This window comes from Macaca fascicularis, chromosome 7, assembly GCF_037993035.2.
Source record: "Macaca fascicularis isolate 582-1 chromosome 7, T2T-MFA8v1.1".
NCBI lineage: Eukaryota > Metazoa > Chordata > Mammalia > Primates > Cercopithecidae > Macaca > Macaca fascicularis.
The window spans coordinates 142,168,775-142,184,050 of NC_088381.1; positions in this window are offsets into that span (position 1 = coordinate 142,168,775).

Below are 15,276 nucleotides of genomic sequence, written 5' to 3' on the forward strand. Positions count from 1 at the left end.
CCTAGCAATGGGCCCGCCAGGGGGGCAGAGGGAGCAGGCAGCAGCCAGTTTGAGTAACTACGTGGGGTCACCCCCTGAGTTGTCACTCGTGGGGGCTGAGGCCACCCCAGATCTTCAGGGTTCTCCCTAAGCAGCCCCTTGCCCCACAAGGTTGCCTCAAGTTTGGCCCTGTGGCTCCTCCTGCATACCCTCCCCCGAACTGGGAACCCCTCCCCACCTTCTGCTCAAGGTCTGGATCCCCTCACATGAATAGCCTGCTCTCTGCCTTGGTGGCTGGACACTTCTCAAAGGAGACACACGCTCCCTCAGGAGGCTCCAGGGCCCTCTGTGAGGCATCACAGATTCATGAGGCCTCGGTACAGACAAGTGTGACAAACCCCTTCCTGAGAGCCTGTTTGGCCTGCCGAGGGGAGAGGGTGAGGAGGGGGCCCTTGTGCCTGAGTAACCCCCACCACACATATCCTACTGGAGCCCCCACACCAGGAGGGCCGGAATACACCTCTGACCTCCCCAGGCTTCCTGACAAATCCACTTGAACAGGAAACTCATGTTGACAGCATTCTATTATGGGATATTAAGTGGAATTGGATTGTGGGGCTAAACCTTTCCCTGGCTGGGTTTCTGCATTCGGTTGGCCTCCTCCCCTCTGCGCCTACCACAGTCCTTCCCCCCAGCAGGGCTCAGACGGGAGGGAGGGGGTTTCCTGCCCACCTTCGTCAAATTCTTCCCCCAGACTCTCTCCCTGACCCTTGGACTATGACAAATGGTGATTCTAGTAGTGATTTTCAAGAGAAAATTGGGCTGTGGCTGTGTGAGAGTGGGTGACCTTCTTCCCAACGTCTTCCCAGGATGGCTAAAAGAAAACATGAGGATGACCGGGCGCAGTGGCCCACGCCTGTAATCCCAGCACTTTGGGAGGCCGAGGCGGGCAGACCACCCGAGGTCAGAAATTCAAGACCAGCCTGGCCAACATAGTGAAGCCTTGTCTCTACTAAAAATACAAAAATTAACTGGGCCTGGTGGCGCGTGCCTGTAATCCCAGCAACTTGGAGGCTGAGGTAGGAGAATCACTTGAACCTGGGAGGCAGAGGTTGCAGTGAGCCCAGAGTGTGCCACTGGACTCTAATCAGGGCGACAAGAGCAAAACTCCATCAAAAAAAAAAAAAAAAGAAAGGAAGAAAGGAAGAAAGAAAAGAAAGAAGGGAGGGAAGGAGGAAGGAAGGAAGGAAAGAGAGAAAGAGAAAGAAAGAGACAGAGAAAGAAAGGAGAGAGAAAGAAAAGAAAGAGTAAGACAGAAAGAGAAAGAAAGAAAGAAAGAAAGAAAGAAAGAAAGAAAGAAAGAAAGAAAGAAAGAAAGAAAGAAAAAGAAAGAGAAAAAGAAAGGAAGGAAGGAAGGAAGGAAGGAAGAAAGGAAGGAAGGAAGGAAGGAAGGAAGGAAGGAAGGAAGGAAGAAAGAAAGAAAGAAAGAAAGAAAGAAAGAAAGAAAGAAAGAAAGAAAGAAAGAAAGAAAGAAAACATGGCCGGGCGCGGTGGCTCAAGCCTGTAATCCCAGCACTTTGGGAGGCAGAGACGGGCGGATCACGAGGTCAGGAGATCGAGACCATCCTGGCCCGTGAAACGCCGCCTCTACTAAAACATACAAAAAACTAGCCGGGCGACGTGGCGGGCGCCTGTAGTCCCAGCTACGTGGGAGGCTGAGGCAGGAGAATGGCGTGAACCTGGGAGGCGGAGCTTGCAGTGAGCTGAGATCCGGCCACTGCACTCTAGCCTGGGTGACAAAGCGAGACTCCGTCTCAAAAAAAAAAAAAAGAAAGAAAGAAAACATGAGGAGATGGTGGGCAGGGTGGGATTTTTCCAGAGGGGCGTCCTAAGCCTAAGATTTGGTGGAAAAGCGTTGGGAGGTGATGGTCACAGGCAAAGGAGCTGGGGCCTCACTGCTGCAGGTCAGTGATCATTCTAGCTTCGTAGTTCAGGCCCCCTGTTGCCTCCTCTAGGAAGTTTTCCCTGCATGGCCCATATTAAAAAGGGGAAACGGAGGCATGGTGAAAGCTAAGTTGCCAGGTCACACAGCTAGCAGGTGGTAAACGGGGGAATTGAGCCCAGGACTGTGTAATTTAAGAGCCAGTGTCATTAACCACTACACCACGCTGCCTTGTGGGTGATCTTTTCTTTTCTTTTTTATTTTTTTGGAGACAGAGTTTTGCTCTGTCACCCAGGTTGGAGTGCAATGGCTTGATCTCGGCTCACTGCAACCTCCGATTCCCAGGTTCAAGCAATTCTCCTCCTGAGCAGGAGAATCAGCCTCCCGAGTAGCTGGGACTACAGGCATGTGCTACCACATCCAGCTAATTTTTTGTATTTTTAGTAAAAACGGGGTTTCACCATATTGGCCAGGCTGGTCTCAAATTCCTGACCTCAGGTGATACACCCGCCTCGGCCTCCCAAAGTGCTGGGATTACAAATGTGAGCCACCGCGCCTGGCCCTTGTGGGTGATCCTGGCCTGGTGGAGATCCGGAAGAAGGAAAGGCAGAAAGACCCAGAAGGAAAGGCGGAAAGACCCAGCACGCACAGCGCGCCAGAGCCTGTCTGCATGCTTCATTTCCATCATGTCCCTAGGTCCTCTCAGTCTCACTGCAGAGCAGGTTCTCAAAAGAGATTCCCATTTTACAGAAGGAAAAACAGAAGCGAAGAGGTTAAGGGAGCCCTTTCGCCACCTTTGTTCACGTTACAGGCCTTCCTCGGGAGCCCTCTCTTCCTCCCCCTAACACCTTGCCAAGTAATGCCGGCCTGTCTTCATGCTCATAACAGTGTTCTGGGCAGTCTTCCCAGATGCCCCTTTCCTGAGACCTTGGCCCTGGCCCTCCACCTCCACCCTACCAGCCTTGCCATCTTCTCTCCCACCCCAAGTCCCCCCAGAACATGGCCATTTGCACCCCACCTCCCAGTCTTGCCCTTTGCCACCCACAGGCTTCTGTGCTCTGTCCCTGGCCAGTCACTGAGTGCAATGAGGCAGAGGCCCCGGCATAATCCCCCCATGGACCCATCCCAGTGCCAGGGTTTGGCGAGGCATTGAGAGCAATAGGTGATTCTATAGGTGGGCTCTGTTGGCCTTCAGTGGAAAGGACTTGAGCTTGAGTCAGGGAACACCCACAGACATTTAGTAAAGGTGTATCAGAGAGGGGTAGAAGACATTTGGGATATATTACAATGTATTCAGGGAGGAAGAAAGTTTACAAAATAGTATACCGAAGGATCACTTTTTAAAAAATAGAAACAAGGTCTCACTATGCTGCCCAGGCTTGTCTCAAACTCGTGGGCTCAAGTGATCCTCTTGCCTCAGCCTCCTGTGTAGCTGGGATTACAGGTGTGAGCCACTGCGCCTGGCTCCCCATTTTTGGGAATACAAGTACTTACATGTTTAGAAAGCTGCCAAGCAACAGGTAAACCAAAATATTAATGGCAGTTATCTCTGGATGATTTTAATGTTTTTCTTTTTATTTATCAATATTTTCTTATTTTTCACCATGAACATGTATTACTTGTATAATAATAATAAAGGTATGTTGGAATGAGGTTTTCCTGACAAGGCACTTTTCAGAATCTTGGTGATTCGTCTAAGTCTTTTTTTTTTTTTTTTTTTTTTTCTGCCCAGGCTGGAGTGCAGTGGTATGATCTCGGCTCACTGCAACCTCCGTGCTCTGGATTCAAATGATTCTCTTGCCTCAGCCTCCCAAGTAGCTGGGATTACAGGTGCCTTCCACCATGTCTGGCTAATTTTTGTATTTTTAGTAGAGATGAGGCTTCACCATGTTGGCCAGGCTGGTCTCGAACTCCTGACCTCAAGTGATTGGCCTGTGTCGGCCTCCCAAAGTAGTGGAATTATAGGGATGAGCCACTGAGCCCAGCCTTTCTAATTCGTGTTTGCCCCTAACCAACCGCTGGCAGGGAACTTGGGTGTAGCAGGGGCATCTGGGAGTAACTGAGGCTGGGTCTTGTCTGAGCCCCGCAGGCTGGGGAATGGGAAGAGGTAAACCTAGGTCAAGAAGTGGGATGGAGTAGAGGGGCCTGGAAGGCTCTGAGCCATTGGTGGCCCCTGGAATTATTGGAAGCACCCTTGGGGCTAAGGAAGAAGGGGAAGGAGAAAGGCCTAGCAGTGGGGCAAGGATGACAGAAGGAGAGGACAGAAGGAGGCCTAGGAGACAAACCATGCAAAAGAAGCGCCCTGTGGGAAGAGGCAGAAGTTCGAAGCCAGTGAGCCCATGGGAAAGGGGCAGGAGGGTGCTGCATCCCAGGTTGAGGCCTTGGAATAGAGAGGGCAGTGACCCTTGGGATGGGCATCTAGAAGCCCAGGGCCCAGCCAGGGCTGAAAACAAAGGGGCTCTGGAAAGAAGAGGTTTGGGGGGACCACTGAGGTGAGGCTTCACTCCAGAGGCTGGATGGGTTTGACCAAAAGAGGCGAGTTCAGATGAGGCTTCTACATGGCCATGGAGTAGGGTCAGCACCAAGACTGCTGCTCTTTAGCATCCTCATCACCAGTCTGGGAACTGTGCGTCTGGTAAGGTAACAGGTTGGCCAACCACATTTGAGTTCTTTTGGGGAAGGCCACAAGGAGCATGGCTTTTGCAGTGTCCTGGGCCTGCACTCAAACCTCATCTCTGCCACTCACTTCTCTGTGGCATTAGCCAAGCTACATACCCTGTCCGACCCTTATTCTCTAAAATGGGATTTGTAACATAACAGGCAGAGTGTCTTAGTTAAGATCTTCTTTAATTGATAGAGTGACAGAAACCCACGATGAACTGATGGGAAGGCTGGAGCGTTACAGTGCAACTTTGGCCAGGGCAGGAAGGTGAACTTGAGCCAAAGGAGTGCCTGGAGAGGGGACTCCCATGTTGGCCAACTCCTTCATATCATCCTGATGCTCTGGCCATGGACTTTCTTCAGAGGCAGAAAAAGTGGTTGCTGACAAATCTCAGGATTGTTGTGTTATATCTTCTCCAACACCAGCAACAGACTAAACCCAAATCTGTCTCAAATCCAGAAATCCCAAGAAATTGTGGGGAGACCTCGGTCAGGGACCCATCCCTGAACCAACCAACTATGGCCTGAGAGATGAAGTCACTTAGAACACAAAGAACAGGGTCAAATGATCCACCTGCCTCAGCCTCCCAAAGTGCTGGGATTACAGTCATGAGCCACCATGCCCAGCCTATTCCTTTACTTTCTTAATAAACTTGCTTCACTTTACCATATGGACTCACACTCTTTTGGGGTCTGGATCAGGATCCTTTTCTGTAACACTATGGCTTTATACTGCTTGGATGTCCCTTAAGAAAGAACTTGCTATTCAGGTGCAAGAGTGCAGTTAGTAGATGGCCTCTAGCTGTAGCCCCTCTGAACTCCACTGCAGCGAGCTCCAGAGTGACACAGGATCTGGCCATTTCTGCTCAGCTCAAACTCCTCTAAGGGACAGCCTTTGCTCTGAGCTCCGTTAGGTTGGCTGAGACGGCCAGATGTACACTGCAGTTTGAGGCTTCTTCTGCCCAGTCCTGCTTCCTCCTCTTCACCTTTCACTGGTGTCACCCCTCCCTGATAAGCCACTTGCACTCCCCAGCTTGTGTCCCAGCTGCTGCTTCCTTAGAGTCCCCAAACTGTTTGCCACAAAACCTCATTCCCTGAATTCAAATACTGACTACACAACTTCACTAGCTGCCTGACTGTAACCATGCTGTAACTCAGTTTCCTCATCTGTAAAAAGGAGAAAATAGAAGCATCCACCTGATGTTTTTTTGTGAGTTTTAAATATGATAATCTGTATACAGCGTTGAGCAAAATGCCTGGCACATAGTAAGCACTCAATAAACGTTAGCTGAGATTGCTAGACGTAGTTGTAAATCTCAATAGATCAATGCTAGTCATATGTAAATGAAAGAGAGTAGAATACCAAGTCAACAGGAATAAATCTTCAGGTGGATCTTCAAAAGACTGAAGAATAAGAAATGTAGGAAGATGAGTCGCAATTGTGGACAGGTATAACACAGAAAAAATAAAGCTTGTAAATGAGATGGTTGATATACTCTGAGTTATCATTTATAAACAAGAAACAGATGACCAGACATCTGCACAATCCTTCACCATCTTTGGAACACTTTTCTGAGAGCCCTCTAAGAAAGCCAGGACAGGCATCACTATCCCCACTTTACAGATGAAAGAACTGATGGACAGAGAAAAAGACTCGCCCTACAGGACACCACAAGTACTAGAGGCAGGATTAGAACTGTGGCTGTAACCCTGCTGCAGGGCAAGGGAGCCCCCAAATCGGGGCTCTGCCTGGGAAGGTTTTTTGTTTTTGTTTTTGTTTTTTCTGAGACAGAGTCTCAGTCTGTTGCCCAGGCTGGAGTGCAGTGGCATGATCTCGGCTCACTGTAGCCTCCGCCTCCCAGGTTCAAACAATTCTCTGCCTCAGTCTCCTGAGTAGCTGGGACTACAGGCGCCCACCACCACGCCTGGCTAATTTGTGTATTTTTAGTAGAGACGGGGTTTCACCATGTTGGCCAGGTTGGTCTCGAAATCCTGACTTCAGGCGATCCGCCTGCCTTGGCCTCCCAAAATGCTGGGATTACAAGTATGAGCCACCGCACCCTGCTGAAAACAGCTTTATTGAGATGGCAGTGTTGCAGCTCTGTGACTGCCTCTGCAGAGCAGGACTAACTCACAGGCAGTGTGTTGAGAATAGCAGCTCCAGGGCAGGTCCGCAGTCACATTTATACCTACTTCAAATTGCATGCAAATTAAGGGGTAAGTTATTCAGAAATTTCTAGAAAAAGAGTGGTGACTTCTAGGTGTTGCCATGGCTACGGTTAACTGTCATGGTGCACTGGTGGGTGTGTCTTATGGGAGGGTGCTTTAATCCCTTCTCTGTTTCAGCCAGTCTTCAGTCTGGTCCGGAGTCGAGTCCAGCCTCCGTCCTCAGCTTTTTCTGTGCAGAGAATACTGGGCATTATGGAAAAAAACCCAAAGCGAAACAGTAAGGAGCTTCCCAGTAGCAAAGCCAAAGTTGGTTGTACCTAGACCACTGCCAAAGCTATTCTAGGGGCCACCACTCAAGACATGGGAGAAGGACATCTAGATGGCAGGGAAGAGAAGAGGATGAAGCGAGTATCGAGTTTTATGAGGCTGGAGAGGAGAGACAGATCCAAGAAAGATTTCTAGCTGTTAGGACTTGGGGACAAACCAGATCTCTGCTATGACAGCAACCCTTCCATTTTCCGGCAGGTCAAAATGTTTGATTTCAAAAGTTTCTCCATGGTATCACTGAGGAATCACTTGTGGCCTCTAGTAACAGAGATCGGAGACCAGCGGCTTAAATGCTGAGCTCATTGGGGCAGTCCTGGGCTGATATGGTGGCTCATGGGTTTTTAGGCACCCAGACTCCTTCCTTCTTTCTGCTGTAATGTTGGCTTCCATCTTCAAGGTCACCTCACATCCAAAACGGCTGCTGGAATACTAGCCATAATGTCCGTGTTTCAGAAAGGAAGCCAGAAGAAAGGTGAAAAGAGCAAAAATGGTGTGTGCCAAATGTCTTAGAGTCTTCTAGGATGAAGGAAGCTGGGAAGTGTGGTCTTTTATCTAGGGATAGTACCACTGAAAAAAAAATAGGGTTCTCATACTAAGAAGGAAGGAGAGGATGGAAATTGGGATGACAGTCATACCCATAGAGCCAGAATTTACAAAGAGATCTCTATCCAAAACCTTTCTCTTTATAATCCCATGCTAATCACAGCTCAAATGTGGCCCAAATTAGATTATTTAGAGAAATTAACATCCCCAGCTTAGATTGTGGTGGACAGTAGGGTTAGGTACCACATTCACATCCTGTAATAATTTTAAGTCTGGGTTATGATCAACTCTGATTTCACCAAAAAGGGGATTTACTAGAAAGATACTGAGTAGTGGCCAGGCGCGGTGGCTCAAGCCTGTAATCCCAGCATTTTAGGAGGCCGAGGTGGGCAGATAACCTGAGGTCAGGAGTTTGAGACCAGCCTAGCCAATAGGGTGAAACCCCATCTCTACTAAAAATACAAAAATTAGCCGGGCATGGTGGTGCTTTCCTGTAATCCCAGCTACTTGAGAGACTGAGGCAGGAGAATTGCTTGAAGCTGGGAGGCGGAGGTTGCAGTGAGCCAAGATGGCACCACTGCACTCTACCCTGGGTGACAGAGCTAGACTCTGTCTCAAAAAACAAAGAAAGAGGCCGGGCACGGTGGCTCAAGCCTGTAATCCCAGCACTTTGGGAGGCCGAGACAGGCGGATCACAAGGTCAGGAGATCGAGACCATCCTGGCTAACATGGTGAAACCCCGTCTCTACTAAAAAATACAAAAAACTAGCCGGGCGACGTGGCGGGCGCCTGTAGTCCCAGCTACTCGGGAGGCTGAGGCAGGAGAATGGTGTGAACCTGGGAGGCGGAGCTTGCAGTGAGCTGAGATCCGGCCACTGCACTCCAGCCTGAGCGGCAGAGCGAGACTCCGTCTCAAAAAAAAAAAAAAAAAAAAAAACCAGCAACAACAACAAAACACACACAAAAACTCTGTCTTCCACTAGGACTTGTAAGTTGGGGAACTTCCCTAAATAGGAATCAAACTGAAATGTAGAACAGCCCAAAAAATAATCACTGTCCATTATAAGACTTTACATTGTTTCATGCGATCCTCACAACAACCCTCTAAAGTAGGCCTTACGTTCCCATTTTTTGCTTGAGAAAATGGAAGTTCAAAGAATGAAGTAACTTTCCCAAGGTCATTTAAATAGAAGGGCCAAGCTGCACACCTCAGAGAGCCAATAAGTACGGAATCTGGAAATGTCTTCTTGGGATCAGATCCTGGTGGTGCCTCTGCAGCCCACATCCCTTTCCTTTCCTTGACGAGATGCCCCATGGCCATGGCCCCTGGCCCCCACCTGCTTTCTGGGTCTTTGGGGGAAGACACCTTCAAGGTCATGTGCTCTCTGCCTTCCTCACACCCACCTGCTTTTCCACACATTTACAACAGCTTAATAGCTTAATAGTAATGGCTGCTGTGGGCGCCGACTGTTCATCGTGTGATCCTAGCTTTGACCCTGATTTTGACAAAGAGAGGGAAGCCAAACTTCCAGGAGTCAGAAGAGAGGCTACAGGGCCCTCGACCCAGAGAAGCTGACATGGGGGCTGCTGGGACTCTATTGGGAGAACACAGAAGTGGTTTTCAAAAAGACTTCTGGTTCCAAGGCCTCTGAGCTACAGACTATCGGAATCATACTCTGCCTTGGGAGATCACTGGGTACTTTCAAATTTCTTCTGTGTAAATCCCAAGGCCATCTCTTCTCTCCATCTCCACTGCCACCCTCCACCCTGAAGCCATCCCCTGCTGGCTCTTGCCTGGACCACATTGTGAGTCTCCTCGCTGGCCTCCCTGTTTTACAACTACCAATAGCTTTCTCTCTCTCCCACTGGGGATAACATTCAAAGTCCTTGCCCTGGCCCAGGAGGCCCGGTTTATGAACCCCAATGAGCTCTTCTGCCTTCCCCTCTAGCCTCTGTTACCTCCTTACTGGTCCTCAGAGACACCTACGTGGTTGACCCCCAGGACATGCACACATGCAGACCCTCTAACCCCACCCCCTGCCCTTGTATCCCCCAAGATTGGCTTCTTCTCCCCACCCAGGTCTCTGCCCAAATGCTAACTCCTCAGAAAGGCCCCTCCTGCCCTGCATCCAAAAGAGGCCCCTCAATTAGCCGGGCGTGGTGGCACACACCCGTAATCCCAGCCACTTGGGAGGCTGAGGCAGGTGAATCGCTTGAACCCAGGAGGCGGAGGTTGCAGTGAGCTGAGATTGCTCTACTGCACTCCAGCCTGGGCAACAGAGTGAGACTCCGTCTCAAAAACAAACAAACAAACAAAAGAGGCCCCTCCTGCAGTCACTCATGCAGCTTGATTTCCTCCTTAGCACTTTTCACCTTCTTAAATGGTCTTGCTTATGTCCTTGCCTGTTTGTGAACTGTACCCCACAAGCAGAACATAAATCCCATGACAACAAGGGCTTTGCTTTCTTTCACCCCACTGTATTCCCACCAAGAATAGTAGCTGACACATAGTAGGTGCTCAATAAATATTTGTTGAAGGAATAACTACTCAAACAGATTGTCTTACAACAGTCTCGTGGGGGGGCTGTGAAACAGAACACATGCCCTCTCAGGGCATCAGGATGGTGGCACCCCCACCATCTGAGCCTGAAGGGGAACCTGAGACAGAGCCCGAGGTGGCCAGCCAGGTGGTGATGGACAGTCATGTATGGCTGCGTCTTTCCATTGTTCCACACTGCCAGAAGCTGAACTTGGCAGGAGAGACAAAGATGTGTGCTGATGTCTTGCTTTTTCCTTGAGAGGCTAAGGAAGGGGTAACGCTGAGGGAGTCGTGATGTAGGGACTGTGGGCAGCTAAAACCTGATAGGTAATATTCTGCTGGGATGAGACCCTCAGCTGAGCTACAAGGGGCACCTTGAACATGACTGACAGAAGGCCTTCTACAAGGCTGCTGGAGGCATTACCAAGAGCCTGTTCCTTCCCTCCCACTCCTCCAGGCCCTCCAAGAAAACTCTAAGAGCACAGGTGACTCCTTGGGCACTTGGAAAACTAGAAGAAAAAAAAACAGGCCCAGGTGTTTGAGGTGAGATGCTCTTAGCAGTCCTGGGTTTTGGGGATGCCCCGCAGCCTGGACCTGGGTAGCCCTTCCCAAGCCCTCTGAGGACTCCCTTTCTTTCTTCCCTCCTATTCTCCACGGGCCATGGTAGCTCAAGCATTTTGGGGACAGGGTTCACCTCCCTCTATCCAGGATCCCTTTCTCTGCTTGAGGCTCTGGTTCCATCTTTAAGAAAATCAGAATGCAGTGGACTTGGACTCCAGCTCGGCCCTGGGCAGCTGTGTATTGCTGGGGAGGTCACCCAGCCTCTCCAAAGTTGCTTCCTCATTTGAAAAAATAATACACACCTTTCAGGGTAGTTGGAAGGATTCACTGAGACAATGCAAAACGTCCAGGAATTAATAAATGTTCAGTGTGTGTAGGTTAAATGTGAGTCAAAATCCCTCCTGTTTTCCTCCCAGCATGAGCCTCTTTACTGAACAAAGGGAACCGAATATCTGGTCCCATGTCTGATGACGGGAGGAGGTGAGAGCAAGACTTTGGGGAGGGCACATCCCAAGACTCTCTCAAGAGAACTGTCCAGCACAAGGAAAAATAAGGTTTACCCCTCAGGGTAAGCCCAAAATACACAAGCGTATTACAAAAGTAAAACACATTCATGGGTGACAGATTCATAATGGGATTATTGATTCAAACGCAGATCCTTTCTCTTCCCTGCATTTTCCAACCCCTCCCAAAAAATTGTTGCTGATGGCTGGGTAGTGACTCAGGGAGGCAACTAGCAAGGGAGAATGATTTGGCTGTAACTGGTGCCACAAATGACCAGTAACCAAAGCAAAGGGTAGAGACAACATCCTCCCTCTTCCCTAATTGCCCTCTTAGAGTTTTAGTGTCTTATTTGTGACAAGAGGGACAGAACTTCTGGCCTCTCACAGAAGTTGAGTGGATTAGAGGTGACAAGGGGCCTGGCACCCATTCACAATAGCAGTAACAGCCACGATGTATTGAGTCCCCAGGGTCAGACACCATGCTAAGTGCTTTAAATATGTCACCCCTCCCACCACTGGCCCATGTTCCAGGAAGGCAAGGACCAGGTCTTTGTTTCCTCACCACACTGACAGTCCCAAGTACAGTATCCTGCTGCATGGTAAGAATAATAGTAAACATCATAGGAGCCTTCATTTGTAGCCTTTTTGTATACTCACAGTGTAGAGTGATTCACTATGTGCAGTGCTGGATAGTTCTAATCTTCATGACACTTCTTTTTTTTTTTTTTTCTTGAGACAGGGTCTCACTCTGTTACCTAGGCTGGAGTGCTGTGGTACAATCTCAGCTCACTGCAACCTCTGCCTCCCAGGTTCAAGCGATTCTCCTGCCTCAGCCTCCCGAGTAGCTGGGATTACAGGTGCTCACCACCATGCCCAGATAATTTTTGTATTTTTAGGAGAGACCAGGTTTTGCCATGTTGACCAGGCTGGTCTCGAACTCCTGACCTCAAATGATCCACCCACCTTGGCCTCCCAAAGTGATATGAGCCACCATGTCTGGTCTTTTATGATAATTCTGTGGGGTGGGTCCTACTATTATTCCCATTTTATGGATGAAGAAACTGAGGCACAGAGGGCACAAAGAGGTTAGATAATATTCCCAAAGTCACCAAGCAAGTGATAGAGTGGGAGTCTAAACCCAGGCTGTCTGACTCTAGAGACCATGCCCTTGTCCTCTATGATAACTCAAGGGACCAAGGGATGTTCACAACCCCATTGTCAGGCTGTTTTCTAGGTAAAGCAATCGATGTTAAGAGAGAAGAGAAATGATGAGCTCAGAGAAGACCCAGGTTTGGACTCAGTGTGACCAAGCTAAATGCCTCTGAAAGAGTTCACTTCACTCCCCACACCCCTGGCCCAAGCTTTGGGGGCCTGCATTTCATTGTAGGGTCTGCCCCTGTAGTCCACAAATGTCTTTTTTTTTTTTTTTTTTTTTTGAGACAGAGTCTCCCTCTGTCATTCAGGCTGGAGTGCAATGGCATGATCTCAGCTCACTGCAACCTCTGCCTCCTGGGTTCAAGCGATTCTCTCACTTGAGCCTCCCAAGTAGCACATGCCACCACGCCCGGCTAATTTTTTCGTATTTTTAGTAGAGACAGGGTTTCGCCATGTTTGCCAGGCTGGTCTTGAACTCCTGACCTCAAGTGATCTGCCTCCCTCAGCCTCCCAAAGTGCTGGGATTACAGGCGTGAGCCACCGTGCCTGGCCACAAATGTCTTAAGGTTGGGTCCAGCCCAAGCTGGGCAGCTGTGGAGCAGTAACAATGATACCTCAAAAGCTCAGAGACAGTCCCATAGCCAGGAGTCCGTCAAGGAGTCCAGCTCCCAGGGTGGAACTGGCCACAGGTGGAAGCTGAGTCCTCCCTTCACCTTCAGCCTCTGGTAAGGGTGCTTCTCAGGGGAACTGGGGTTGTTCCGGTCCCCAGCCTCCTACAGCAGGATGGTGACTGTCTATCTGGTATTGGGAACTGGCAGCTTCAGACATGGGGTTTGGTCAAGAGATTTTTCATCCTCATCTCCTGGCAAGAGCCGACTTCATCACTCACATGCTTGTTTTCCATCACTCACGTTTGCCCATCAGCTGGCATCTGGCTCATCGTGGATGTGTCATGATAAGTCAGGGATATGACAGATGCCATTAACATAACATCCTCATCCATCCTCCCAGGGTGGGCTGGCATGGGGAGTGGGCTGAGAGAGGGATGGAGTCAAAAGAGAACAGCTTCTGACATCAGACTCATGAGTTTGACTCATCAGACCTCTGATGCTTACTAGCTAGGTAACCTCCTAGGCAACCTAAGTTTGTGTATCCATAAAACGGGGACAGAAATTCTTTTCTGCCCGGCAAGTCTACTGCTTTGCACAACTCCAGAGGACACCATTCACATTGTTGTCTACATGAGTGGTGTTACTTGGGACCCAGCTCCATAGAATATAAGGTGAAGCATGCCTTGAGATTGTGTATCACTGAGTCTGTACTTAGCAAGCAAGAATTGCTATGCCAACTTTCGGATGTGGAACCAAGCTGCTAATGGAGTTGTAAGGAATAGAGATGACACCATGTAAGGACCCTGGGACGATGTAGGTGCACAGTAGGTATGGCTTTATTATGGGATGCAGAGGCATCCCTCTCCCAGATATCTCCTGCACCATGAGATGCCCCTACCTAATTCCAGCTGCCATATGGGCCAAACCAATGGGGGTGGAGACCCTACTCACAACAGCCCTGCTAGCAAGGCCTAGATTCCACATCCTGTGGTACCTCCCTCCTTACCTCTCAGGCTGTCCCCATGGCAGCCATGAGGGTACCAGACACCTTGGCAGTAGGCTGGGTATGGCTAGGGGGTTTCTTTCCATTTGGGGGTTTGCACCTGACTAGCAAAGAAATCCTGGATGGAATCTTCCCAGCCTGGTTTTCCAATCTCTGCTCAAAACAACGGACCTTGTCCTTATCTCTCCATAGGGTACCTTCAATTCAAGGAACATTAAAACTGACCATATGCTAGGAGGAGAGGGGAGCCTTAAGGTCGATAAGATAGTTCCCAGCCCCAAGAAGGTCACAGAAGAGTTAGCTGATGTAGTGGAGTGCAGGGGAAAGCAACTCACCTTTTAATTGCCTCTCACCCCTTCCTCCTTCCTCTCCCTCCACATCAACAATCCCTTCCTGTTCATTCTGTTTGCTCAATTAACTCTGAAGTATAGCAGGGCCCTTGCCTTGTCTGATTTACTATGGAACCCCTGGCTACTAGCTCAGAGGTAGTAGTTCAGTACATATTAGTTGAATGAATTGGGTGGAAGAATCAAGTCCTCCCGTGAAAGTTGGGCAGGCTTCATGCTTACTCTAGGAAGAGGTTTGGATGTCCATGGCTGTTCTCCAAAAGCAGTCATCACCGCTCCTCTTTCCCACCAGGGACCCCTATTTGTGACCCGTTTATCATTCATTCATTGGGCCAATATGTGTTGAGTAGCTCTTCCGAACTCGGCACTGTACTTGTGCTGGGGAAGCAAGCCCTGAACTTTCCCCACCCCCACATCGACCTCTGCACACCTTGGCCTGATCTTTTCCTGGCTTACCACCACACACACTGCCCGGGGCACTTACCTCTCCCTTGTTCCACTGTTTACACAGAGGTGCCATATCCAGGCCGCTCTGATGCTGCCAACCTGCATAGGAGTTGAGGGAAGGAGGTCTCCCAGTCTCTCACCACTGCCCTTAGCCCATCCTCCCACCTGACCTCAGGGACCTGTCCCTGCCAGAATCTGCCCAGAGCCCCAAGCCACTCTGTCTCCCGGAACAGCCCTGAACCTGAACATGAACCTGAACCTGAACCTGGTTGTCTCACCTCGGTCCCTGGGGTCCCTGCCCATGGGCATCCTGCAGAACCCACCCGGTGCTCGACCCCCAGCACCCTGGCCCCTCGACACTCCCTGCGGCGGGAGCTGCCAGCTTTTTGGAATTCCTAATCGCTCCTGGCCCCGGTGATTGGCTGCTCAGCTCTGACCCCACTTGGGCTGCCGCCTGGTTGGATAAAAGGGGAATCTCCTTGGGCTCCA